The sequence below is a fragment of the Peromyscus maniculatus genome, chromosome 1, assembly GCF_049852395.1.
Source record: "Peromyscus maniculatus bairdii isolate BWxNUB_F1_BW_parent chromosome 1, HU_Pman_BW_mat_3.1, whole genome shotgun sequence".
Classification (NCBI taxonomy): Eukaryota; Metazoa; Chordata; class Mammalia; order Rodentia; family Cricetidae; genus Peromyscus; species Peromyscus maniculatus.
The window spans coordinates 130,907,873-130,932,647 of NC_134852.1; the positions used below are offsets into that span (position 1 = coordinate 130,907,873).

The following is a 24,775-nucleotide window of genomic DNA, read 5'->3' on the forward strand; positions in this document are numbered from 1 at the left end:
CAGTCCCTCATCCCCCTGCAGTGTCCTCCACACACACACAGTCCCTCATCCCCCTGCAGTGTCCTCCTCACACACACAGTCCCTCATCCCCCTGCAGTGTCCTACACATACACAGTCCCTCATCCCCTGCAGTGTCCTCCTCACACACACACACAGTCCCTCATCACCCTGCAGTGTCCTCCTCACACACACACATAGTCCCTCATCCTCCTGCAGTGTCTTCCTCACACACAGTCCCTCATCCCCCTGCAGTGTCCTCCTCACACACACACAGTCCCTCATCCCCCTGCAGTGTCCTCCACACACAGTCCCTCATCCCCTTGCAGTGTCCTCCTCACACACAGTCCCTCATCCCCCTGCAGTGTCCCTCCACACACACAGTCCCTCATCCCCCTGCAGTGTCCTCCACACACACACAGTCCCTCATCCCCTGCAGTGTCCTCCACACACACACAGTCCCTCATCCCCCTGCAGTGTTCTCCTCACACAGTCCCTCATCCCCCTGCAGTGTCCTCCACACACACACAGTCCCTCATCCCCCTGCAGTGTCCTCACACACAGTCCCTCATCCCCCTGCAGTTTCTTCCTCACACACACACAGTCCCTCATCCCCCTGCAGTGTCCTCCTCACACACACAGTCCCTCATCCCCCTGCAGTGTCCTCCTCATACACAGTCCCTCATCCCCCTGCAGTGTCCTCCTCACACACAGTCCCTCATCCCCCTGTAGTGTCCCTCCACACACACAGTCCCTCATCCCCCGGAAGTGTCCTCCTCACACACACACACAGTCCCTCATCCCCCTGTAGTGTCCTCCTCACACACAGTCCCTCATCCCCCTGCAGTGTCCTCCTCACACACACACACAGTCCCTCATCCCCCTGCAGTGTCCTCCACACACACAGTCCCTCATGCCCCTGTAGTGTCCCTCCACACACACAGTCCCTCATCCCCCTGCAGTGTCCTCCTCACACACACACACAGTCCCTCATCCCCCTATAGTGTCCTCCTCACACACAGTCCCTATCCCCCTGCAGTATCCTCCTCACACACACACACAGTCCCTCATCCCCTGCAGTGTAATCCACACACACACAGTCCCTCATCCCCCTGCAGTGTCCTCCTCACACAGGCCTCATCCCCCTGCAGTGTCCTCCTCACACAGTCCCTCATCCCCTGCAGTGTCCTCCACACACACACAGTCCCTCATCCTCCTGTAGTGTCCTCCTCACACAGTCCCTCATCCCCCTGCAGTGTCCTCCTCACACACAGTCCCTCATCCCCCTGCAGTGTCCCTCCACACACACACAGTCCCTCATCCCCCTGCAGTGTCCTCACACACACAGTCCCTCATCCCCCTGCAGTGTCCTCCACACACACACACAGTCCCTCATCCCCCTGCAGTGTCCTCCACACACACACACAGTCCCTCATCCCCTGCAGTGTCCTCACACACACACAGTCCCTCATCCCCTGCAGTGTCCTCCTCACACACAGTCCCTCATCCCCCTGCAGTGTCCTCCTCACACACACACAGTCCCTCATCCTCCTGCAGTGTCCTCCTCACACACACAGTCCCTCATCCCCCTGCAGTGTCCTCCTCACACACAGTCCCTCATCCCCCTGCAGTGTCCTCCTCACACAGTCCCTCATCCCCCTGCAGTGTCCTCCACACACACACAGTCCCTCATCCCCCTGCAGTGTCCTCCTCATACACAGTCCCTCATCCCCCTGCAGTGTCCTCCTCACACACAGTCCCTCATCCCCCTGTAGTGTCCTCCTCACACAGTCCCTCATCCCCCTGCAATGTCCTCCTCACACAGTCCCTCATCCCCCTGCAGTGTCCTCTACACACACACAGTCCCTCATCCTCCTGCAGTGTCCTCACACACACAGTCCCTCATCCCCCTGCAGTGTCCTCCACACACATACACAGTCCCTCATCCCCTGCAGTGTCCTCTACACACACAGTCCCTCCCTCATCCTCCTGCAGTGTCCTCACACACACAGTCCCTCATCCCCTGCAGTGTCCTCTACACACACAGTGCCTCATCCTCCTGCAGTGTCCTCACACACACAGTCCCTCATCCCCCTGCAGTGTCCTCCACACACACACACAGTCCCTCATCCCCTGCAGTGTCCTCTACACACACAGTCCCTCATCCCCCCTGCAGTGTCCTCTACACACACAGTCCCTCATCCCCCTGCAGTGTCCTCCACACACACACACAGTCCCTCATCCCCCTGCAGTGTCCTCCACACACACACACAGTCCCTCATCCCCTGCAGTGTCCTCACACACACACAGTCCCTCATCCCCTGCAGTGTCCTCCTCACACACAGTCCCTCATCCCCCTGCAGTGTCCTCCTCACATACACACAGTCCCTCATCCTCCTGCAGTGTCCTCCTCACACACACAGTCCCTCATCCCCCTGCAGTGTCCTCCTCACACACACACAGTCCCTCATCCCCCTGCAGTGTCCTCCTCATACACAGTCCCTCATCCCCCTGCAGTGTCCTCCTCACACACAGTCCGTCATCCCCCTGTAGTGTCCTCCTCACACAGTCCCTCATCCCCCTGCAATGTCCCTCCTCACACAGTCCCTCATCCCCCTGCAGTGTCCTCCTCACACAGTCCCTCATCCCCCTGCAGTGTCCTCTACACACACAGTCCCTCATCCTCCTGCAGTGTCCTCCACACACACAGTCCCTCATACCCGTGCAGTGTCCTCCTCACACACACACACAGTCCCTCATCCCCCTGTAGTGTCCTCCTCACACACAGTCCCTCATCCCTCTGCAGTGTCCCTCCACACACACACAGTCCCTCATCCCCCTGCAGTGTCCTCCTCACACAGTCCCTCATCCCCCTGCAGTGTCCTCCTCACACAGTCCCTCATCCCCCTGCAGTGTCCCTCCACACACACACAGTCCCTCATCCCCCTGCAGTGTCCCTCCTCACACACACACACAGTGCCTCATCCTCCTGCAGTGTCCTCCACACACACAGTCCCTCATCCCCCTGCAGTGTCCTCCTCACACACACACTGTCCCTCATCCCCCTGCAGTGTCCTCCTCACACACAGTCCCTCATCCCCCTGCAGTGTCCTCCACACACACACAGTCCCTCATCCCCCTGCAGTGTCCTCCTCACACACACAGTCCCTCATCCCCCTGCAGTGTCCTCCACATACACAGTCCCTCATCCCCTGCAGTGTCCTCCTCACACACACACACAGTCCCTCATCACCCTGCAGTGTCCTCCTCACACACACACATAGTCCCTCATCCTCCTGCAGTGTCTTCCTCACACACAGTCCCTCATCCCCCTGCAGTGTCCTCCTCACACACACACAGTCCCTCATCCTCCTGCAGTGTCTTCCTCACACACAGTCCCTCATCCCCCTGCAGTGTCCTCCACACACACAGTCCCTCATCCCCCTGCAGTGTCCTCCACACACAGTCCCTCATCCCCTTGCAGTGTCCTCCTCACACACAGTCCCTCATCCCCCTGCAGTGTCCTCCACACACACACAGTCCCTCATCCCCCTGCAGTGTCCCTCCTCACACACAGTCCCTCATCCCCCTGCAGTGTCCTCCTCCACACACACAGTCCCTCATCCCCCTGCAGTGTCCTCCACACACACACAGTCCCTCATCCCCTGCAGTGTCCTCCACACACACACAGTCCCTCATCCCCCTGCAGTGTTCTCCTCACACAGTCCCTCATCCCCCTGCAGTGTCCTCCACACACACACAGTCCCTCATCCCCTGCAGTGTCCTCCACACACACACAGTCCCTCATCCCCCTGCAGTGTCCTCACACACAGTCCCTCATCCCCCTGCAGTGTCCTCCTCACACACACACAGTCCCTCATCCCCCTGCAGTGTCCTCCACACACACACAGTCCCTCATCCCCCTGCAGTGTCCTCACACACAGTCCCTCATCCCCCTGCAGTGTCCTCCTCACACACAGTCCCTCATCCCCCTGTAGTGTCCTCCTCACACACAGTCCCTCATCCCCCTGCAGTGTCCCTCCACACACACACAGTCCCTCATCCCCCTGCAGTGTCCTCACACACACACAGTCCCTCATCCCCCTGCAGTGTCCTCCTCACACACAGTCCCTCATCCCCCTGCAGTGTCCCTCCACACACACACAGTCCCTCATCCCCCTGCAGTGTCCTCCACACACACAGTCCCTCATCCCCCTGCAGTGTCCCTCCACACACACACAGTCCCTCATCCCCCTGCAGTGTCCTCACACACACACAGTCCCTCATCCCCCTGCAGTGTCCTCCTCACACACACAGTCCCTCATCCCCCTGCAGTGTCCTCCTCACACACACAGTCCCTCATCCCCCTGCAGTGTCCTCCACACACACACACAGTCCCTCATCCCCCTGCAGTGTCCCTCCACACACACAGTCCCTCATCCCCCTGCAGTGTCCTCACACACACACAGTCCCTCATCCCCCTGCAGTGTCCTCACACACACACAGTCCCTCATCCCCCTGCAGTGTCCTCCTCACACACAGTCCCTCATCCCCCTGCAGTGTCCTCCTCACACAGTCCCTCATCCCCCTGCAGTGTCCTCCTCACACACACAGTCCCTCATCCCCCTGCAGTGTCCTCCACACACACACAGTCCCTCATCCCCCTGCAGTGTCCTCCACACACACACACACACACAGTCCCTCATCCCCCTGCAGTGTCCTCCACACACACAGTCCCTCATCCCCCTGCAGTGTCCTCCACACACACAGTCCCTCATCCCGCTGTAGTGTCCCTCCACACACACAGTCCCTCATCCCCCTGCAGTGTCCTCCTCACACACACACAGTCCCTCATCCCCCTGCAGTGTCCTCCTCACACACAGTCCCTCATCCACCTGCAGTGTCCTCCTCACACACAGTCCCTCATCCCCCTGCAGTGTCCTCCACACACACAGTCCCTCATCCCCCTGCAGTGTCCTCCTCACACAGTCCCTCATCCCCTGCAGTGTCCTCCACACACACACAGTCCCTCATCCCCCTGCAGTGTCTTCCTCACACACAGTCCCTCATCCCCCTGCAGTGTCCTCCTCACACACAGTCCCTCATCCCCCTACAGTGTCCTCCTCACACACACAGTCCCTCATCCCCCTGCAGTGTCCTCCACACACACACAGTCCCTCATCCCCCTGCAGTGTCCTCCTCACACACAGTCCCTCATCCCCCTGTAGTGTCCTCCTCACACACAGTCCCTCATCCCCCTGCAGTGTCCTCCTCACACACAGTCCCTCATCCCCCTGCAGTGTCCTCCTCACACACAGTCCCTCATCCCCCTGCAGTGTCCTCCTCACACACAGTCCCTCATCCCCCTGCAGTGTCCTCCTCACACACAGTCCCTCATCCCCCTGCAGTGTCCTCCACACACACACAGTCCCTCATCCCCTGCAGTGTCCTCCTCACACACAGTCCCTCATCCCCCTGCAGTGTCCTCCACACACACAGTCCCTCATCCCCCTGCAGTGTCCTCCACACACACACACAGTCCCTCATCCCCCTGCAGTGTCCTCCACACACACAGTCCCTCATCCCCCTGCAGTGTCCCTCGACACACCAAACTCTCTAGACCGAGCTCACTAGGAAGTTTCTGTTGCCACCTTCTGCCTAGTGACTCCTGCTTATCTGTCAAGGCACAGCTCAGATGGCATCGATTCCACTGTGAAGATGTCCCTGGTACACATCCAGAGCTAAGGACCTCCAGGCACATCTGGATGCTTCTGGCCTTCCTCCTCTTCTGGCTTTCCCGACCAGCTATGCCTCTTGGGGCATTCAGCACTGTAGACTGTGATGTCCTGCTCAATGTCCTAACTCTTTTTGACCACAGTTCCCTCCCCGAAAGAAGCTACTGTCTTAACTGTCCATGGATTCCCCGAACCTGCCACATGGCAGTCACATGGTAAGCAGTGAACACCCAGCTGGATGTAGCAACCCATCTCTGGATAACAGCCTGATGAGGCTGCTTCTCTTGGTTCCTCTCTATACTTCTTACCACCCAGATCCATGGGTAAAGGCAGGCAGCAGCAGCCTGGCTTGGGGGAAGACACAGCCAAGAGCCAAGCCCCATCACCACCACCATCACCTGCTAACCAGAGGCTACTATGGATCCAATCTAGAGTAAATACTCTGCTCAGCCTCTGGAAGGCAGATGCATCCTTTGAACCTGGCTATACCATGTACACATGAGTGGGGACATCGTGTGTTAGATGATCTGGGATCATTTCCTAAAATGAGAAAATTGCTTTTACTAATAGAGTCAAACTGACTTCAAATGCTTGAGTACTGGTAATGAGGGGTGTGTGTGTGTGTGTGTGTGTGTGTGTGTGTGTGTAAATTTTGAGTGAGATAAAACTTCATTAAATGCCGGGCAGTGGTGGCCCATGCCTTTAATCTCAGCACTCTGGCGGCAGAGGCAGGCAGATCTTTGAGTTCAAGGCCAGCCTGGTCTACAGAGTGAGTTCCTGGACAGCCAGAACTGGACAGAGAAACTCTGTCTGGAAAAAACAAAAAACAAAACATCATTCAGATTATATAGAGGATTTAAGCTCCATATGAAAAGGATAAACATACTTATTTTTAAAAATGCACAGCAACTCAGACAAACACAAATGGGAAATACATATGCAAAAGTGCTTAACCTTAGAGGTGTGACTCACTTGCCCAGTATGCCCAAGGTTCTAAGTTCAATCCTCAGTAACACAAAACACACACACACACACACACACACACACACACACACACACACACACACACACACACACATTTGAACTAGGCATGGTAGCACACACCTGTCATTTCAGCACTTGAGAATTGGAGGCAGGAGAATCAGGAGTTCCAGGCCAGGCTGGGCTACTTGAGACTTTATCTCAAAAACAAACAAACAAACAAACAAAATCCTGTCACTCCTAAAAGAACAGTGGAAAGGAACTCGACAGCCTCCCCTATTGTGGAAATACAAATTAAAGTCACAGTGAAACGCAGCTACAGACTCAGAAGAATGGCTCGACACAAGGTGACCGTGCACATCAAGACACCAGAGTGACGAGAACGCTCCTGCTGCTGGGATGCGGCTCAGGGAAAGAAAATGTGAATTTTCACCACTTTGAAAATGTGGCAGTTTCTATTAAAGCAAAAGACATCCGTTGTGTGACCCAACAATCCCTCTCTAGGGGAAATGAGTGTGTAGATGCAAGAATGTGTACAATAGCTTTATTTGTAAAAGCCCCAAATTGGAAACCACCCAATGTCCAACCATGGTACAATATACAAACAAATCATGACATTTATATTTTGCCAAACTATGAGTCAATGTGAAGAGCATGAAATATAGTTACTACGTTCACTAAGATGTATCAAACTCATAAACAATGGATACACAAAAAACCTAAAATAAGCTGGAGATGTGGCTGGGTTGGTTGCCTGGCATGCAGGAAGTTTTGGGTTCTTGATGTCCTAACCTGCATAAAAAGGAGGTATGGAGGCAGGAGGCTCAGGAATTCAAGGTCATCCTTGGCTATAGCAAGTTCAAGGCCAGTCTGGGCTATATAAGAATCTTCCTTAAGAAAAGAGAGAGAGAAAGAAAAGGAAGAGAAAAGAAAAAGGAACCAGACCTAAGAGTATATGCTCACAACTCTATATGAAATTCAAGAACAGGTAATATTTGTCACTGAGACAGAAATCACAATGCTCTGAGGAGTGCAGAGTGAGCGTTGGGCGCTGGGGGATTAAAATGCTTTGTCTTCATCTGAGTTGTATTTCATTAGGACGCTGCTGTGGTTCAGCTAAGATTTGAACATGCCCTTCAAACATTTGCACGTTTAAATATGTTGTGGTATTCAGAGATGGGGCTTTGGGGAGGTGACTAGGGTCAGACAAGGTGCTGAGGCTGTATCCCCCAAGACTAAATCCTGGTGACTTTATAGGAAGAGTAAGAGAGGCCAAAAGAGACGCACATACACATGCCCTGTCTCTTCCACATGATACCCTGTGCCATCAGAACTCTGCCAGCAAGAACATCATCACCAGATACAGCATCTCAACTGTGCACCCCAAGAACCTTGAGCTGGGGCTGGAGATAAAGCTCTGTGGTTAGGAGTACTTTGTTGCTGTTCCAGAGTTCAGTTGCTGAGTTCAGTTACCAGCACCCCCATGCTCACAACCATGCTTAACTCCAGTTCCAGAGGATCTGGTGACCTCTGTTGACTTTTGGGGCACCAAGCACCCACTGCATGTGTACATACATCCAAGCAAAACACATACACACACACACAAAATTAAAATAAATTTTTCAAAACTTTAGGCCAAAACAAATGTCTTTATTTATAAAGTTACCCAGTTTCAGAAGGCAAGAGAGTTGCTATCAACTAGAGCCAACCTGGCCTACATAAGGAGTTCAAGACCAGCCTAAAATCCAAATATAGTAAAGCTCTGTCTTGGAAAAAAATAATCATTAAGCTATTTAAGTTTTTTTTTTAAGATTTTTAATTTTATGGTTTGAGTGTTTTGTGGACATGTATGTATGTACATGCACCATATGCATGTTTAATGCCTAAAGAGGTTGTCAGATGCCCTGGAGCTGGAGTTATGGATGGTTGTAAGCCACCATGTATGCTGAGAACCAAACCTCGGTGTTCTGCAAGAGCAACAAGTGTCTTTAACCACTGAGCCATCTCTCCAGCCCCCACACTGTGTATATTTATTGTCTCAGTTTTGGAGCCTGGTGATCCAGAATCCAGGTCTTAGCAGAGCCAGCTCCCTGGAGGCACTGGGAAGGATCTGGCCCAGGCTTCTAGTTTCCCATAGCTCCCCTGCTCTGGCAGTATAACCCCATCATCCACTTGATTGTCTGTGCCCAGGTTACCCCCTCATTATTTGACATCAACTGTACTGGAATGAAAGCCTTCTCCATTCTACTGAACCCCATCTGAACCAATCCCATGTTCAATTACTCACATTCTGAAGTACTAGGGGTTGGAGCTTCAATGTATGGTGTGGGACGCAATCCGTGGTAGTTGTGAGTGATGACACTCTTTGAGAGGCAGCCAACACTGGCAGCTGCCTGGGAAATGTGAGTTCTGTGGTCCAGCTGGTCTTGGAAATGGAGGGTCAAGGAAGACACCAGGCTTGTGAAGTGGTGGAGAGCAAATGAGTTTGAATCCCACCTTCTCAAATACTGATAACAGCTACTGTTAGCTGAGCATCAGCAGAGTCGCTCCGTGGCCTAGGATTTGCATATACTCTGTCACATCAGCCATAAGCTCACAGTGGCCTGAGAGTAGAGTACATACCATTTCCAGAATGGGGATGAGGAAACCAAGCCTTGGAGCTGCCCAAAAACAAACAGCAAGAAGGTAGCAAAGGGCCAGGAAGACAGCTCAGCAGGCAAAGGAGCTTGCCACCAAGGCTGATGACCTAAATTCAATCCCAGGAGCCCACCTGCCGGAAGGAGAGAGCTACCTCCTGCAAGTTGCCTTCTGACTTGCACATGTGCACCATGGCACATGGGTACACACACACACACACACACACACACACACACACACACACACCACATAAATGCAACAAAGAAGAAAGAGGCAGCCAGGTGTGGTGACGCAGCCTTTAATCCCAGCACTCATGAGGCAGAGGCAGGCAGATCTCTGTGAGTTCGAGGCCAGCCTGGTCTACAAAGAAACCCTGTCTCAAAAGAAAAAGAGGCAAAGCCTATACCTACCACTTCCCAAGCCTCCTTTCTGAACCTGTTTCTCCAGCTCTAAAATGAGGCTGAAACAGAAACCATGAAGGTTGACTGGGACATTCTTCCATCTGGCACATGGCAGGAGCAAACTAAAGTCTGGGGTTTGCCTCCTTTACCTAATGTTCACAGAGCTTGTTCATACAGGTGGAGCAGTTTTTTGTTTTTTGTTTTTTGTTTGTTTTTTTTTGTTTTTTTTTTTTTTTTTTTTTTTTTTTTTTTTTTTTTTTTTTTTTTTTTTTTTTTTGTGGCCCTTCTCAGAATCGAGTGAGCAACACGCTCCCTACTCTGAGTCAGGCTGCTTCCTTGTAGCAGATGTGTAGAAGGCTGGACACAGGCCAGCCCTTCTGCTTCTGTCTCTCAAATATGAGTTTTCCAGGGATAGGAAAGCCCTTCTGGTTCCCAGCAGAGAGGAGAGGTCAACAATAAAGAAGTATCCATTAAAATGGAATGGTGGGTAAAACCGAAATTTATTATAAGCCACAGTCGTCCTAGGGACCTCCATGCTATATATATAGCCTCCATGGTTCTATGGGTTGTGGTCTGATTGTTCTTTATTTTATATCTAGAATCCACTTATGAGTGAGTACATACCATGACTGTCTTTCTGGGTTTGGGTTACCTCACTCAGGATGATTTTTTTCTAGTTCCATCCATTTGCCTGCAAATTTCATGCTTTCATTGTTTTTCTCTGCTGAGTAGTACTCCATTGTGTATATGTACCACATTTTTTTTTCATCCATTCTTTCGTTGATGGGCATCTAGGTTGTTTCCAGGTTCTGGCTAAATTTTGGTTTTACTCAATTATTGAAAAAAAAAATAGCCAAATGAATGGAAACACATGAACTATGAACCAAAGGCTGAGGGGCCCCCAGCTGGAGCAGGCCCTCTGAATAGGTGAGACAGTTGATTGGCTTGATCAGTTTGGGAGGCAACTAGGCAGTGGGACCAAGTCCTGTGCTCATTGCATGAATTGGCTGTTTGAAACCTGGAGCTTATGCAGGGACGCTTGGCTCAGTCTGGGAGGAGGGGACTGGACCTGCCTGGACTGAGTCTACCAGGTTGATCGCAGTCCTCGGGTGAGGATTTGCCCTGGAGGAGGTGGGAATGGGAGGTAGGCTGGGGGTAAGGGGAGGGGGTGGGAGGGGGGAGAATAGGGGAACCCGTGGCTGATATGTAGAACTGAATGGTATTGTAAAATAAAAAAAAATTAAAAAAAAATGGAATGGCGGAACCAAGCCTGGAGGCACAGGCTAATTCCTGCTCTCTGGGAGGCTGAGACAGGAGGATCACAAGTTCAATGCCTTGCTTGGGCAACAGAGGAATTAAGTGTAAAAAGAGAGGAGTGGGGTGAGGATGTAGCTCCATGGTAGGACACTTATGCCTGTGTGAGGCCCTAAGTTCAACCTCCAGCACCACAGGGAAGAAGGGGGCGGGGATTAAGAGACTAAGAATATTCTTAGGTAGGCAGGTGGATAGGCAGGTGGATGGATGGAAGGAAGGAAAACAGGCATATAAATGGATGGGTGAAAGTTGGCTTGGATATATGGCAGGATGGGCAGAGGGAGGGTCGGATGGACAGGTGAAAGGTAAGGGTGGGCTGAAGAAAAGATGGGCTGAGGGTTATGAGTGAAAGTTTGAAAGGACAGATGCAGAGAAATGAAACGGACAGGAAATTAGATGGATGGACACGGGGATATGTATATAATCTCTCTCTCTCTCTCTCTCTCTGAATGGTCCTCTCTCTCTTCAGTGCCTCCCCATCCAGGCTGTCCTTGAACCTCTTACATAGCCTAGGTTGGCCTGGATCTTTTTTAAGCTCCTGCTTCCTCCTAAGCGCTGGCATCCCAGGCCAGATCTGGCTCCCCTTTATTCTGGCATCAGGTGGGGCGGGAATTGCTTTCCTCTTGGCCTCCCACCCTCAAACCAGCTTTACAGCTTTCTAAGAGGCCCACCACACTAGGGACTCACCCTGAGGCAGGTCCCAGGCCAGGCTGGGGAAGCCCAGACTGAGCTAGACCAAGAATTCCCCAGGGAGTCACCCCAGGGCCTGCTCACCTACCAAGTATTCTTATTCATGTTCGTTAGTCTCTCTCTCTCTCTCTCTCTCTCTCTCTCTCTCTCTCTCTCTCTCTCTCTCTCTCTCTCTCTCTCTCTCTCTCTCTCTCCTCCCTGGTCTCATGTAGCCCAGGCTATGTAACTCCCTATGTGGTTTAGGCTGACCTTGAATTTATGGTCTTCTGCCTTCTGCATCCAAATACGAGGATTCTAAGCATGAATCACCACAGCTAGTTTATGTGGTGCTGGGGAATCAAACCTAGGGATTCCCTCCTGCTAGACAATCTCTCTACCGACTGAACTGCATCTTCAGCCCAGTTATTCTCTTTCTAGTGACCTCTGATCACCTAGGACAAAGCCGGGCATACAGAAACAGCTCAGAAGCAGATCTCCGAGGCATGGAATTGAATGGGCTCTGCTTCTCAGGGGAGTTTGAAGCAATATTCTCCTTTAAGCCCAGGCTTCCAAAGATTTGCCAGTGGAAGGCTCTGTCTGCTGAAGTCTGTGGGCTAGAGCCAGCCAGATGGATCAGCAGGCAAAGGCACTTGTTGTCACCACACCTGAGGGCCTGAGTTCAATGCCTGGAACCCACATGGTGGAAGGAGAGAACAGCCTCCCGAAGGCTGTCCTCTGACTTCCACATGAGCCATAGCATGTGTCCCTGCCTCCACAAAATACATGTGTATATAGAGAAACCAATGTAACTTAGAAACAAAGTATGTAGGCTCTCCCATTAAAATCATGCACCACCACCACCCAGCTGATAAATTGGTTTTTAAATATTTTATTATTTATTTATTTATTTATTTATTTATTTATTTATTTATTTATTTATTTATTTAATAGATAGGTTCTCAAGCATGCTGGGCTAGTGCTCTACCCCGAGCTACATCACTAGTCTCCCACCCTCTTTTGAAACATGACCTCACTAAGTAGCCAAATTGGTTTGAATTTATGATCCTGGCTCAAGGCTCCTAAAGTCTGGGATCACAAGATTCTCAACCTACTTTAGTTTTTTTTTGTTTTTTTTTTTTTTTTTAAATTGATGTAAGATCTCACTATGTGGCCCAGGCTGGCTCCAAACTAGTGATCTTCCTGCCTCGGTTTCCCCCAAAAAGTTTTAGGCTCATGGCAAAACTGAGCACGAAGTCTAGAGTTCCTGTAAGCCCCCCATAAGCCCTGCCCCCACACATGCAGGGTTTCCTGTTGTCAACACCCTGTGTAAGAGTACCACCGTGGTGACAGTCGATGAGCCTCTATTGACACCCCAGGCGCTCAGAGTCCACAGTCTACATTGGAGTGTCTCCTGGTGCCGTTCGCTTGGACTCACATCAATATTTGCTGTGCTGTGGGTGGAACCCAGGGCTTCACACATTAGCTAAGTGCTTTTTCCATGGACTAAACCCTAATCCTTTTTATATCGAGACAGGATCTCACTATGTTTTCTTTAAAACTATTTTGGCCGGGCGGTGGTGGCGCACGCCTTTAATCCCAGCACTCGGGAGGCAGAGCCAGGCGGATCTCTGTGAGTTCGAGGCCAGCCTGGGCTACCAAGTGAGTCCCATGAAAGGCGCAAAGCTACACAGAGAAACCCTGTCTCGAAAAACCCAAAAAAAAAAAAACTATTTATTTTTATTTGTGTGCGTTGTATACACACTGGTATAGGCATGCACCCCTGTGTGCTTGTGTGTTGGTCAGCATTTCCTCCCTCCTTCCCTCCCTTCCTTCTCTTCCTTCTTCCTTCCTGGTTTCTTTCCTTCTTTCCTTGTTTTTGTTTTGTTTCTTGAGACAGGTCTCGCCACATAGCTCTGGCTGTCCTGGAACTCACTATTAGACCACACTGGCCTCAAACTCACAGAGATCCACCTGACTCGGCCCACCAAGTGCTGGATTAAAGGTATGCAGCACTACACCTGGCCCTTCCTGGTCTCTTGAGATAGGTCTTAGAGCACTGACTGGCCTGGTACTTGATACATAGCCTAGACTGGTCTCACACTCATGCCATCCTTCCTGCATAAACCTTTTGAGTGCTAGAGTTATTGGCATGCACCACAATGCTTAGATTTATCCTCTCCTCCTCTCTCCATCCCTCTCTCCTTTTCTGTTTCTGTCTCTCTTGCAGTAAGTACTGGGAATTGAACTCAATGTCTTACACATGCTAAGCAAATGATCTACCATTGAGCTATGTTCTCAGTCCTTTTAACTGAAAACAAGTTTTAGTTAGGTGTGGTGGCACAAGCCTTTAATACTAGCACTCAGAAGGCAGAACATACGGCTCTCTGTGAGTTCAAGGCCAGCCTAGTCTACATAGTGAGTTCCAACACAGCCAGGGCTACATAGTGAGAACTTCTCTCAAAAAAAAAAAAAAAAACCCCCGCACAAAACCAAACCTGTTTGTGTGTGTATGTATATATGTGTGTGTGTATATCTTGTATGTTTATATGGGTGTGGGTACCTGTGCATGTGGATGTGCCTGCACATGTATGCTCCTGCGTGTAGAGGCCAGAGGTTGACATAAATTATTCCTCAGTTGCTCTCACATTACTTTTTGAGACAGGATTTCTCAATGAATTTACAACTTGTAGATTCAGCCAGACTGGCTAGCCAAGCGCTCCAGAGATACACCTGTCTCTGCCCGTAGTTTTGGAGTTACAGCGGGGGTCATCATGTCTAGCTTTTTACAACAATGCTAACTAAGGGCCTTATGATTTTGTGTCAGGTACTCTACTGACTAAACCATCTCACCAGCACTTTCTCTAATTTTGAGATAGGACTTTGAGTTGACCAGGCAGAACGTGAACTCATTCTGTAGCCTAGACAGGCCGTGAACTGCCAATCTTCCCGAGTCAGCCTTCTCAGTAGCTGGGATTATTGACATGCACTATTAGATCTGGCTTCTTGCTTTCTTCATCTCTGCACACCCCATGTAGCCCGGGCTGCAGGCCTGCCCTCTCTCTTTTCTTTAATCTTTTTCTATATGCTATTTATTTTGTGTGCCGTGGTGTGTGTGTGTGTGTGTGTATACGTTAGAGGACAATTTGTGGGAGTCGGTTCTTTCCTTCCACTGTGTGAATCCCGGGGGTCAAACACAGGTAGTCAGGCTTGGTGACAAGCATCTTTATCCACTGAGTCATTTTGCTGTCCCTAGGCCTATACTTCCATATCTTATCTCTGATCAGCTCTGTTGCCCAGAGATAAGGAGAAGCCTATTCTGGAATGCCTAGGGACCAATTAGATACCAGGGATTGTTTGTCAAGTATGTGAAAACTTAAGAAAGGGTCAGGGTCAGGCTAGCTTGGGCTCTGGAACACACGAACACACATGCCCACACATCAAATACCCACTCGCCAACGTACCAGGGCTGGGCTGGCCTGGGTGGCAGCAGAAAATCTGGAGATTCCATGATGACTCACCTCATTCCACAAGCTGCCCTCCTAATTCATGAGGCTTGCCCATAAGGAGAGGCCAGCACCTCCAGGCTGTTAGTAAGACAGGGTCTCAGGGAACAAACACTGACCAGAGCCTGGAACACTGGCAAAGATAGACAGAGCCTTGGGGCCCTCAAAAGGACCAGAGTCAGAGAAGGAACTTGAAGCAGAGCTATGCTTGGGGTCACAGTCATAGTTAAAAGCATTCATTGTGGGGCTTGTGAGGGGCCATCTACTGCCAAACCTGAGTTAGATACCCAGGATCCAAAGGTTAGAAGGAGAGAACTGACCTCTGCATGTACACCATAACACACCTGCAAACACACACACACACACACACACACACACACACACACACACACAAATAAAAGAAGAAGAAATTTGCTATTCAGGCTAGGTGTGTAGCTCAGTGAGAGAGTGTTTGCTTAGCATGTACAAGGCCTTAGGTTCATTCCCCAGTCCTGCAAATTCCACCTCCTAGAAGCAGATCAAGTCAAATCCCACTGTGGTAATAGTCTGATAATCATTGCAGATCTCTTGATAATAATAATGAACGCTGCTGTGGGGAGAAGCCTTCTAGGTGGAGCATATGAATGTTCTTCAAAACTAATGTGGAGCTCAGAGGATGACCTGCGTGAGTTGGTTGGTTCCTTCCTTCACCATGTGGCTCTGTCCCAGGGATTCAACTCAGGCCATCAGTGTTGGAATTCCTGGCCACTACCCGAGCTACATGACCGCACATGCGCTGTTCAGATGTTTAGTCACTCCAGGGCTTTACACCCACATAATCCATATCCTATGTAATCCATGCACTGTGTGGTTGCGTAATTTGCACGCAATCTATGTGCAGGGGAATCCATAAAAAGCAGATCACAGACTCCTCCCCCTTCCTCCTCACCCCTTCTCCCTGCACATGTCTTCCACAGGCCTGATCACATTTTCTTCTGTCGCTTCCTTCTCCTAATAAAACTCTGATAGTGGGTTTTGTCGAGCCTTGTGGCTTTTCTCGTATGGTAACAGCGCTGCATAAAAACCAACAATTAGGCTTGGCAGCAAGCACCTTCACCTACTGACCCATCTCACCAGCTCAAGATTTTGGATTTGATTTTTTTTTTTTCCCCCGAAACAGGGTTTCTCTATGTAGCCCTGGCTGTCGTGGGACTCACTTTGTAAACCAGGCTGGCCTCGAACTCACAGAGATCCACCTGCCTCTGCCTCTCTAAGTGCTGAGATTAAAGGCGTGTGCCACCACTATCCTGATGAAATTTTTTTAAAGATTTATTTATTTATTATGTATACAGAGGAGGGCGCCAAATCTCATTACATATGGTTGTGAGCCACCATGTGGTTGCTGGGAATTGAACTCAGGACCTCTGGAAGAGCAGTCAGTGCTCTTAACCTCTGAGCCATCTCTCCAGCCCCTGAATCTTTTTTTTAAGTTGAGATAAAGACTCACTATATAGAACAGGCTGGTCTTGAACTCGAAGAGATCCACTTATCTCTGTCTCCAGAGTGATAGGATTAAAGTGTGTGCCATCATGCTCAGTCCTGGGTTGAATTTTTCTTTTTAGATTTACTTATATCTTATGAGCATGGGTGTTTTGCTTACATGTATGTTTGTGTATTGAATGTAGGTGGAGGCCATAAGAGGGTGTTAGATCCCTTGGAATTGGAGTCACAGACAGTTGAGAACCACTATGAGGGTGTTGGGTATTGAACCCGGTCCTCTGAAAGAGCAGCCAGTGCTCTTAACCTCTGAACCAACTCTTTAGCTCTTGGATTGAGATTTTATGAGGCATTTTTCTGGGCTAAGTATGGAGTCTTTGGCTTTCTACACAGTAGGTCAGATCTCCATCAGTGAGTCAAGCTTCCAGCCCCTCACTGGGGGTTCTAGGTAGAGGCTCTTTTCCCTGGCCACACCCCCAGACTTTGTGTCTATATTTTTAAATTCAGCTCTAGGTTTTATTTACATATATTACTGAGTGGAGTCAGCCTATGGGTTGACTGTTTTTGTAAACACTTTTTTTGGGTGTGTATAAAATTTATCGATTATAACTTGCAGTGGTAGTCCACAACTTTAATCCCAGCACTCAGGAGGCAGAGGCAGGCGGATCTCTGTGAGTTTGAGGCCAGCCTGGCCTACAGAGTGAGTTCCAGGATAGCCAGGGCTACACAGTGAAGCTCTATCTCAAAAAACCTAAAAAACAATTTTTTAACCTAATACAAAATTGCATGGTTTAAACAGTTTTTAAATAGGTCAACTAATTTTGTTTGAGTTTTGTTGCTGGAAATGGAATTGTCATGTGTGCTAATCATTTACTCTCTCCTCAGACTATACCCAGCTCACATTTTTAGTAGACATCAAAAAAAAAACTTTTTATTTGGGGGGGTGAGGGGGTGTTTTGGTCACTGTTCTATTGCTGTGAAGAAACACCATGACCATGGCAACTCTTTTTTTTTTTTTTTTCAATGCTTCTATTTTCATTTTCAGGTCTTGAACAGTTTTATTTCTTTCCTTCAACTGTTTGCTTTTTTCTTATCTTTCTTTAAGTGATTTATTCATTTCCTCCAATTTCTTTGTTTATCTTTTCCTCAATTTTCTTAAGAGATTTATTCATTTTCTGTTTAAGGGGCTCCACCATCTTCACATGGTTGGTTTTAAGGTCATTTTCTTTTTTTTTTCTTTTCCTTTCTTCCTCCCTCCCTCCCTCCCTCCCAACTCTTTCTTTCTTCCTTCCTTTCTTCCTTCCTTCCTTCCTTCCTTCCTTCCTTCCTTCCTTCCTTCCTTCCTTCCTTCCTTTCTTTCTTTCTTTCTTTCTTTCTTTCTTTCTTTCTTTCTTTCTTTCTTTCTAAGCAAAGAGACTTTATTATCTTCAAGCTCAGAGCTTGGTCTCTCTGTCCTATGCAGTGATGAGAGCAGAGAGAGTTCTGAGCCCAGGCAGGGTGAGATTTTTTTATTTTATTTTATTTTTTGCCAAATGCTGTTTATTGAAGGAGGGAGGAGATCTTAAAAACAGGCTTACAGCACAATGGGAGAACCCCAGAAGGCAGAAGTTCGCTACCAATGTTTTACAATCTTGCATCTAAGCTGTTAACACCCAATATGCAGGATACACAGACAAGGATCTTCCCTTAAGCATTCAGGAGGGTGGAACCCAGCAGGGAATTATCATAGGGAGGATATCAAGGTCAAGGTCAGCAAGCAAGGAAGGCAACAGTTACCCAAAACGGGGACCAGGGTCCTACAGGTACCCCTTTTATTAAAAAATGAGCTTCTGAATTAGGTTGTGTGGGACGTCAGCAGGTCACCTTACCTGTCATGGAGACACCTGCCTAGGCCACACAGGCGCTCTGTCTTAGGTTGGTGAGCGCCCCCTCCAGGCATTACCCGTCTCTGAATACTCATTATCATGCAGGCTCAATCATGTGTGAGCTGCAGAGTTAACTGCTGCCAAAGATCTCAAAGTGGCGCTGGGCTTGCAATCTGTGTGTTCAATACAGAAAAGACCAACAGAAGTCCTAACCCACCCATAGCCAGTAGGCCAAAGGCAACTGGGCCATTTCCTTCCTTAACGAGGACCATGGCAACTCTCAAAGAAAACATTTAACTGGGGACTTGCATACAGTTCCAGAGGCTTAGTCCATTATCATCATGGCAAAGAACATGGAAGCAGATACGGCAGGCATGGTGCTGGAGGAGTTGAGAGCTACATCCTGATCCATAGACTGAGAGACATTGGGCTTGGCTTGGGCTTTCAAAACCTGAAAACCCACCCCCCAGTGACGCATTTCTTCCATCAAGGTCACACCTCTTAATCCTTTTAAGTAGCACTACTCCCTGGTGACTAAGCATTCAAATATATGATCCTGTGGGGGCCGTTCTTAGTCAAACCACCGCAGGAGGGAACAGCAAGATGCTTAGCAGGCAAAGGCACCTGCTCTTAAGCCTGACAACCTGATTCTACCCTACCCCCAACGCCCTGGACCCACACAGTGGAAGGAGAGAACCAGTCCCTTAAATTGTCCTCTGACCTGCATACATAGGCATCAGTCAGTCAATCAGTTAACACAACCTAAAAAGATATGTCCAGGATGGCAGAGATAGTTCAGCGATTGAGAACACTTGCTCTTGCAGAGGACCTGGGTTTGGTTCCCAGAACACATGTGCTGACTTACAACATCTGTAACTCCAGCTCAGGGGATCTGATGTTTACTGCTGACCTCTGCAGGCACCAGACAGGCATGTGGTACACAGACACACATGCAGGCAAAACACTCATGCAAATAAAATAAAGAAAGAAATCCTATGTGTATACAGGCTGGTGAGATGGCTCAGTGGGTCAAGCCTGAAGGCTTGAGTTTCATCGTGGAAACCTCCACGGTGGAAGGGAAGGACTAATTCCTACAGTTGCCCTCTGACCTCCATATGTATCCTATGTACACGCCCTCACCCAGTACATAAATGAGAAAAGTTTTAAAAGTATTAATACATGGGCTGGAGAGATGGCTAAGAGGTTAAGAGCCTTGACTGTTCTTTTAGAGGTCCTGAGTTCAATTCCATTTCACAACCATCTGTAAATGAGGTCTGGTACCCTCTTCTAGCATGCAGGCTTACATGTGGGTGTAACACTATACATAATAAATAAATAAGTATTTTACCTTGCCTTGGAGGAGGTGGGAATGGAGGGTGGGTTGGGGGGAAGGCTGGGGGGCGGGAGGAGGGAGGACAAGGGAATCTGTGGTTGATATGTAAAATGAAGAGAAAATCGCTTAATAAAAAGTATATATGATAAAAAAATACTTTTAAAAAGTATTAATACAGAGTCCTCCAACTAGTCAGTGTGGGAAGATAAGAGACTTCTGAGTGCTTAGCATTAAATGGGTCATCTCTGTCACACACCCTCCTCCGAGGGCTAAAGATCGAAAGAACCAAAGGTCCTAGATGGCTGCCATGAAACTGTTTTCTGGACACAACAGGGGACACCTGGCACACATGAACTCATGGCGGGTGGACCTGGATGCCCAAGATTAGGCCAGAAAAAAATTCCAGTATGAAGTGAAGGGTGGTCACAAGAAGTCCCACCCACAGCTGAGAAGCTATTGGCAATTGATGGCTGTTGGGAGAGGGCAAGTCAGTTTTATTAGGGTTGTGGCACCTGAGAGGCTGCCCATGCTCCAGTAGATGGCCTTGTGTCCAGGCAGGTATAGTCAGCATTTAGTGTTAACAGGCTGGCTTAAAAAAAAAAAAAGTACATGAAGTTGTGAAGGAATTGAGTAGGGGATAAGGGAGGAATTGGAGCTGATGGAATGGAGAGAATTGACCAGGACACGCTGTGTGCATGTACCAAATTTTCAAACAGTAAAAAATAATTCGAAAAACAACAAATTCTTGGTCTACCTTTGTGGTGGTATTGTGTTCCCCAAAATATTGTGTACCTTAATAAATTTATCTGGGGTCAGAGAACAGACAGCCACTAGATACAAAGGCTAGAAAATGGTGGCACTCACACCTTTAATCCTAGCATTCCAGAGATAGAAAGCCCTCTGGATCTCTGTGAGTTCAAGGCCACATTGGAAATAGCCAAGCATGGTGACACACCTTTAATCCCAGAAAGCCAGCCTTTAATCCCAGGGAGTGGTGGTAGAAAGCAAAAAGATATATAAGGCGTGAGGACCAGAAACTAGAGGCATTTTGGCTGGTTAAGCATTCAGGCTTTTGAACAGCAGTTCAGCTGAGAGCCATTGGGATGAAGACACAGAGGCCTCCAGTCTGAGGAGACAAGACCAGCTGAGGATCCGGCGAGGTGAAATAGCTGTGGCTTGTTCTGTCTCTCTGATCTACCAGCATGGACCCCAATAACTCGCCTCAGGTTTGATTTTATTAATAAGAACTTTTAAGATTCCTGCTACATACCTTAATTACAGTAAGTGGTTTCATCCCTTGACCTCATTCTGTCCACCTTGAGAATGGCAGGGGAGGACCTCCTATAGCCACCATGAAGATGAAATCAGGCCATAGGGATCAAATGCTTAGAACACTGCGTGGGGTGCGATGGAGGAGCAGGGCACCAGGAGAGTGTGGTCAGGGTCCTGTGTCCTACACACCGGTCTCGAGGGCCCCAGCTGCGGCAGAGTCTAGCCAACGGGAGTAATCCGTTTCATTAGCAGGATGTTTGGAATCCCACATCTGAGGCGAATCCAGGCTCACAGTAGCCCTTTATTTCCACATCTGGAGCGCCCGCAGCTTCCTGCGGGTTGCTGGCCTTGGGGCTCGGACTGGAGCCCATCTGAAGCAGCTGCCGAGCCATCCAAGCTGGTTTAGGCCAGCCCGGGGGTGCCAAAGGGTAAAAAGCTGTTTATTGTTGGAGCTGCTGACCCACTGCCTCCAGTGCCCTCCAGTAGGCTTGGATTGGGTTTCTGGAAGGAAGAGAAAAGATTTAATCATCGGGGCACCCCGTCCCAGATCTGGGGATAAGTTTTGTAATTGAAGATTTGGGACATCGTGCCCATGTGCTCAAACCATGAAGGAGTGCTGGGGGCCCAGGGTTGGTGGAGTAAGCGGACCTGGAGGCTGATGCTCCCGGGTAAACAGCAACATATACCCACAGTCATCTCTCCTTCAAGGGAGGGATGTAGAAGTTGGGTGCTTTGGCACTGGAGAAATGGAGGCAGGAAGGTCAGACGTTCAAGGCCAGCTTCAGGTACACATTGAATCTGTTGCCGTCCTGGTCTGCATGAGATACTGAGACAGTTTTTCATTTTGTTTTGTTTTTCGAGACAGGGTTTCTCTGTGTAGCCCGGGCTGTCCTGGAACTTGATCTGTAGACCAGGCTGGCCTCAAACTCATAGAAATCTCTCTGCCTCAGCCTCCTGAATGCTGGGATTAAAGGCACGTGCCACCACTTCCTGGCTGAGACAGTATTTTTTTATTTCACTTTCTTTTTTCTTTTTGCAGGACTGGGATGGAACCCAGGGCCGAGCATCCTAGACTGAGACATCCGCCCCCCCCCCCACCAGTGTCTCATGTGATATAGACTGGTCTGGTCTTGAAGTATGTTTGAAGATGATCTTGAACTTAAATTAAAAAAAAAAAGATTTATTTTATTAGCCATCACTCTGGTGGCAGAGGCAGGTGGAGCTCTGTGAGTTCAAAGCCAGCCTGATCTACATAGTGAGTTCCAGGACAGCCAGGACTACGTAGTGATATCCTGTCTCAAACAAACAAACAAACAAACAAACATATATTTATTTAAATGTATGAGAGTTTTGACCACATCTATGTGTGTCTGTGCACCACATGAGTGCCTGGTACTTGAGGCAGAAGAAGGTACCAGATCCCCTGGAATTGGAGTTATGGTGGTTGTGAGGTACCATTTAGGCACTGGGGCTTGAACCCAGGTTCCCTGCAAGAACAACAAGTGCTCTTGACCACTGAACCATCTTTCTGGCCCCTTTTAAAAAATATTACTTATTGTTATGTCTGTAGAGTTTCTCTGTGTAGCCCTGGCTGTCCTGGAACTTGCTCTGTAGACCAGGCTAGTCTCAAACTTAGAGACCCACCTGCTTCTTCCTTTTAAGGACTAAAGGTGTGCACCACCACTGCCCGGCTAATTAATAGATTTTTAAAGTAAAATGAATGACAACCAACGCGGGCGAACTTGTGGAGAAAGAGGAGCCTTTAGACACCAGGGTGGGGGTTTAAGCTCATGCGGTCACTAAGGAAATTTGAATTTTTTTTTCCAAAAAACTAAAAGTGGAATATCCATAGGATATATGTCCAGCTCCTGGGCATCAATCAAAGGGACTCTAAGTCAACATACCACAGAGACACTTGTTCATCCATGTTCATTGCAGCCGTATTCACAATAGCTAGGAAATGGAATAAACCTAAATGTCCATCAATAGGTGGATAGTGAAAACGTGGTATGTGTGTGTGTGTGTTCCGGTGTGTGTGTGTGTGTGTTCCAGTGTGTGGGTGTGTTCCAGTGTGTGTGTGTGTGTGTTCCAGTGTGTGTGTGTGTGTGTGTGTGTGTGTGTTCCAGTGTGTGTGTGTGTGTGTTCCAGTGTGTGTGTGTGTGTGTGTGTTCCAGTGTGTGTGTGTGTGTTCCAGTGTGTGTGTGTGTTCCAGTGCGTGTGTTCCAATGTGTGTGTGTTCCAGTGTGTATGTGTGTTGTGTGTTACTGTGTGTGTTCCAGTGTGTGTGTGTGTTCCAGTGTGTGTGTATTCCAGTGTGTGTGTGTGTGTGTGTTCCAGTGTGTGTGTGTGTGTTCCAGTGTGTGTGTGTTCCAGTGTGTGTGTGTTCCAGTGTGTATGTGTTTGTTACTGTGTGTGTGTGTTCCAGTGTGTGTGTGTGTTCCAGTGTGTGTGTATTCCAGTGTGTGTGTGTGTGTGTGTTCCAGTGTGTGTGTGTGTGTGTTCCAGTGTGTGTGTGTTCCAGTGTGTATGTGTTTGTTACTGTGTGTGTGTGTTCCAGTGTGTGTGTGTGTTCCAGTGTGTATGTGTGTGTTACTGTGTGTGTGTTCCAGTGTGTGTGTGTGTGTGTGTGTGTGTTCCAGTGTGTGTGTGTTCCAGTGTGTATGTGTGTGTTCCAGTGTGTGTGTGTTCCAGTGTGTGTGTGTTTGTTACTGTGTGTGTGTGTTCCAGTGTGTGTGTGTGTACAACATGGAAGTAGATGGGGAAGTAGAATTTGGGAAGAAGAAGGGGAATAGAAGACAGTAACGCGATGAATACAGTTAAAGAACTTGACTGACTTGAGAGAACGACATGACAAAACCCATAATGTTTCCAACACGTTGAATGAAGATAAATGCTAAGAAAAATCCAAAACGTACTCACAAGCTTTAACTTGACCTGGTAGCCTCCTATATATTCTTCCAAGTCCTTTGGCAATAGCTCTTTCCAGGAAGCCTTCCTTCCTTCTCTGGCTTCCCCAGTTCCTTTGTTCCCTGAGACTCTGACCAAGGCTCATCCTCAACATTGAGAAGTTGGGCACATCTTGTTCTAGCTTCATCAGTTCCAGACCATGAGTTCCTTGAGATGCAGCCAAGGGCCAATGCTGAGAGCACTCAATGACCCGGAGTGGAGCGGGGGAAACAATATAGAAGGTTTACTTCCTGAACAAAGGGCCCGCCTCTTAGCTATAGGCTTCTCCAGCTCTGTTCCTCTGGGCAAAGAAAAAGTTCTAGGTCAAGATGGCCACCTCCTGAATTCTGTGCCTTGTTCTCTTTCTGAGTCATTGTGCTGGGGTGGTGACTTCGCTGTGGGTGTATATCCCTGTGTCATTCCTTGGCCAAGAGAAATGTGTGTCAGGTTCAAAGAGACCCCAGTTTCAATACAGGCTTCCCAGCTGCCTAGCAGAGCATTTCCTTTTTGTGTACTTTGTTTTCTCCATCTTTACAATGGGTACAGTAGTGCTTATCTCTTGACTGTGGCAAAGGAATTGATGGAATGTAAATTTATCAGCTCATTTCCCACCACTTATCTGTTACTTACTGAGAGAAATTCACAG

At 48.8% G+C, this 24,775-nt stretch overlaps 1 protein-coding gene and 1 long non-coding RNA gene across 2 annotated transcripts in view; one reads left to right on the forward strand and one right to left on the reverse strand.

Moving 5' to 3' along the window:
- The window catches only part of Vwa3a (von Willebrand factor A domain containing 3A), a 74,307-nt gene extending 67,117 nt beyond the window's left edge, over window positions 1-7,190 (forward strand). Inside the window, exon 34 of the mRNA XM_015998861.3 lies at window positions 5,682-7,190. The gene's annotated coding sequence lies outside the window, so the exon portion shown is untranslated. The remainder of the gene's footprint in view (window positions 1-5,681) is intronic.
- A 13,020-nt stretch (window positions 7,191-20,210) lies between these two features.
- On the reverse strand, window positions 20,211-24,425 carry LOC143272366 (uncharacterized). Its single transcript, XR_013049875.1, has 3 exons — window positions 24,103-24,425; window positions 21,182-21,684; window positions 20,211-20,665 (listed from the first exon to the last, which is right to left on the reverse strand). It is a non-coding gene; the product is annotated as an uncharacterized LOC143272366 (long non-coding RNA).
- Window positions 24,426-24,775: the final 350 nt, after the last annotated feature.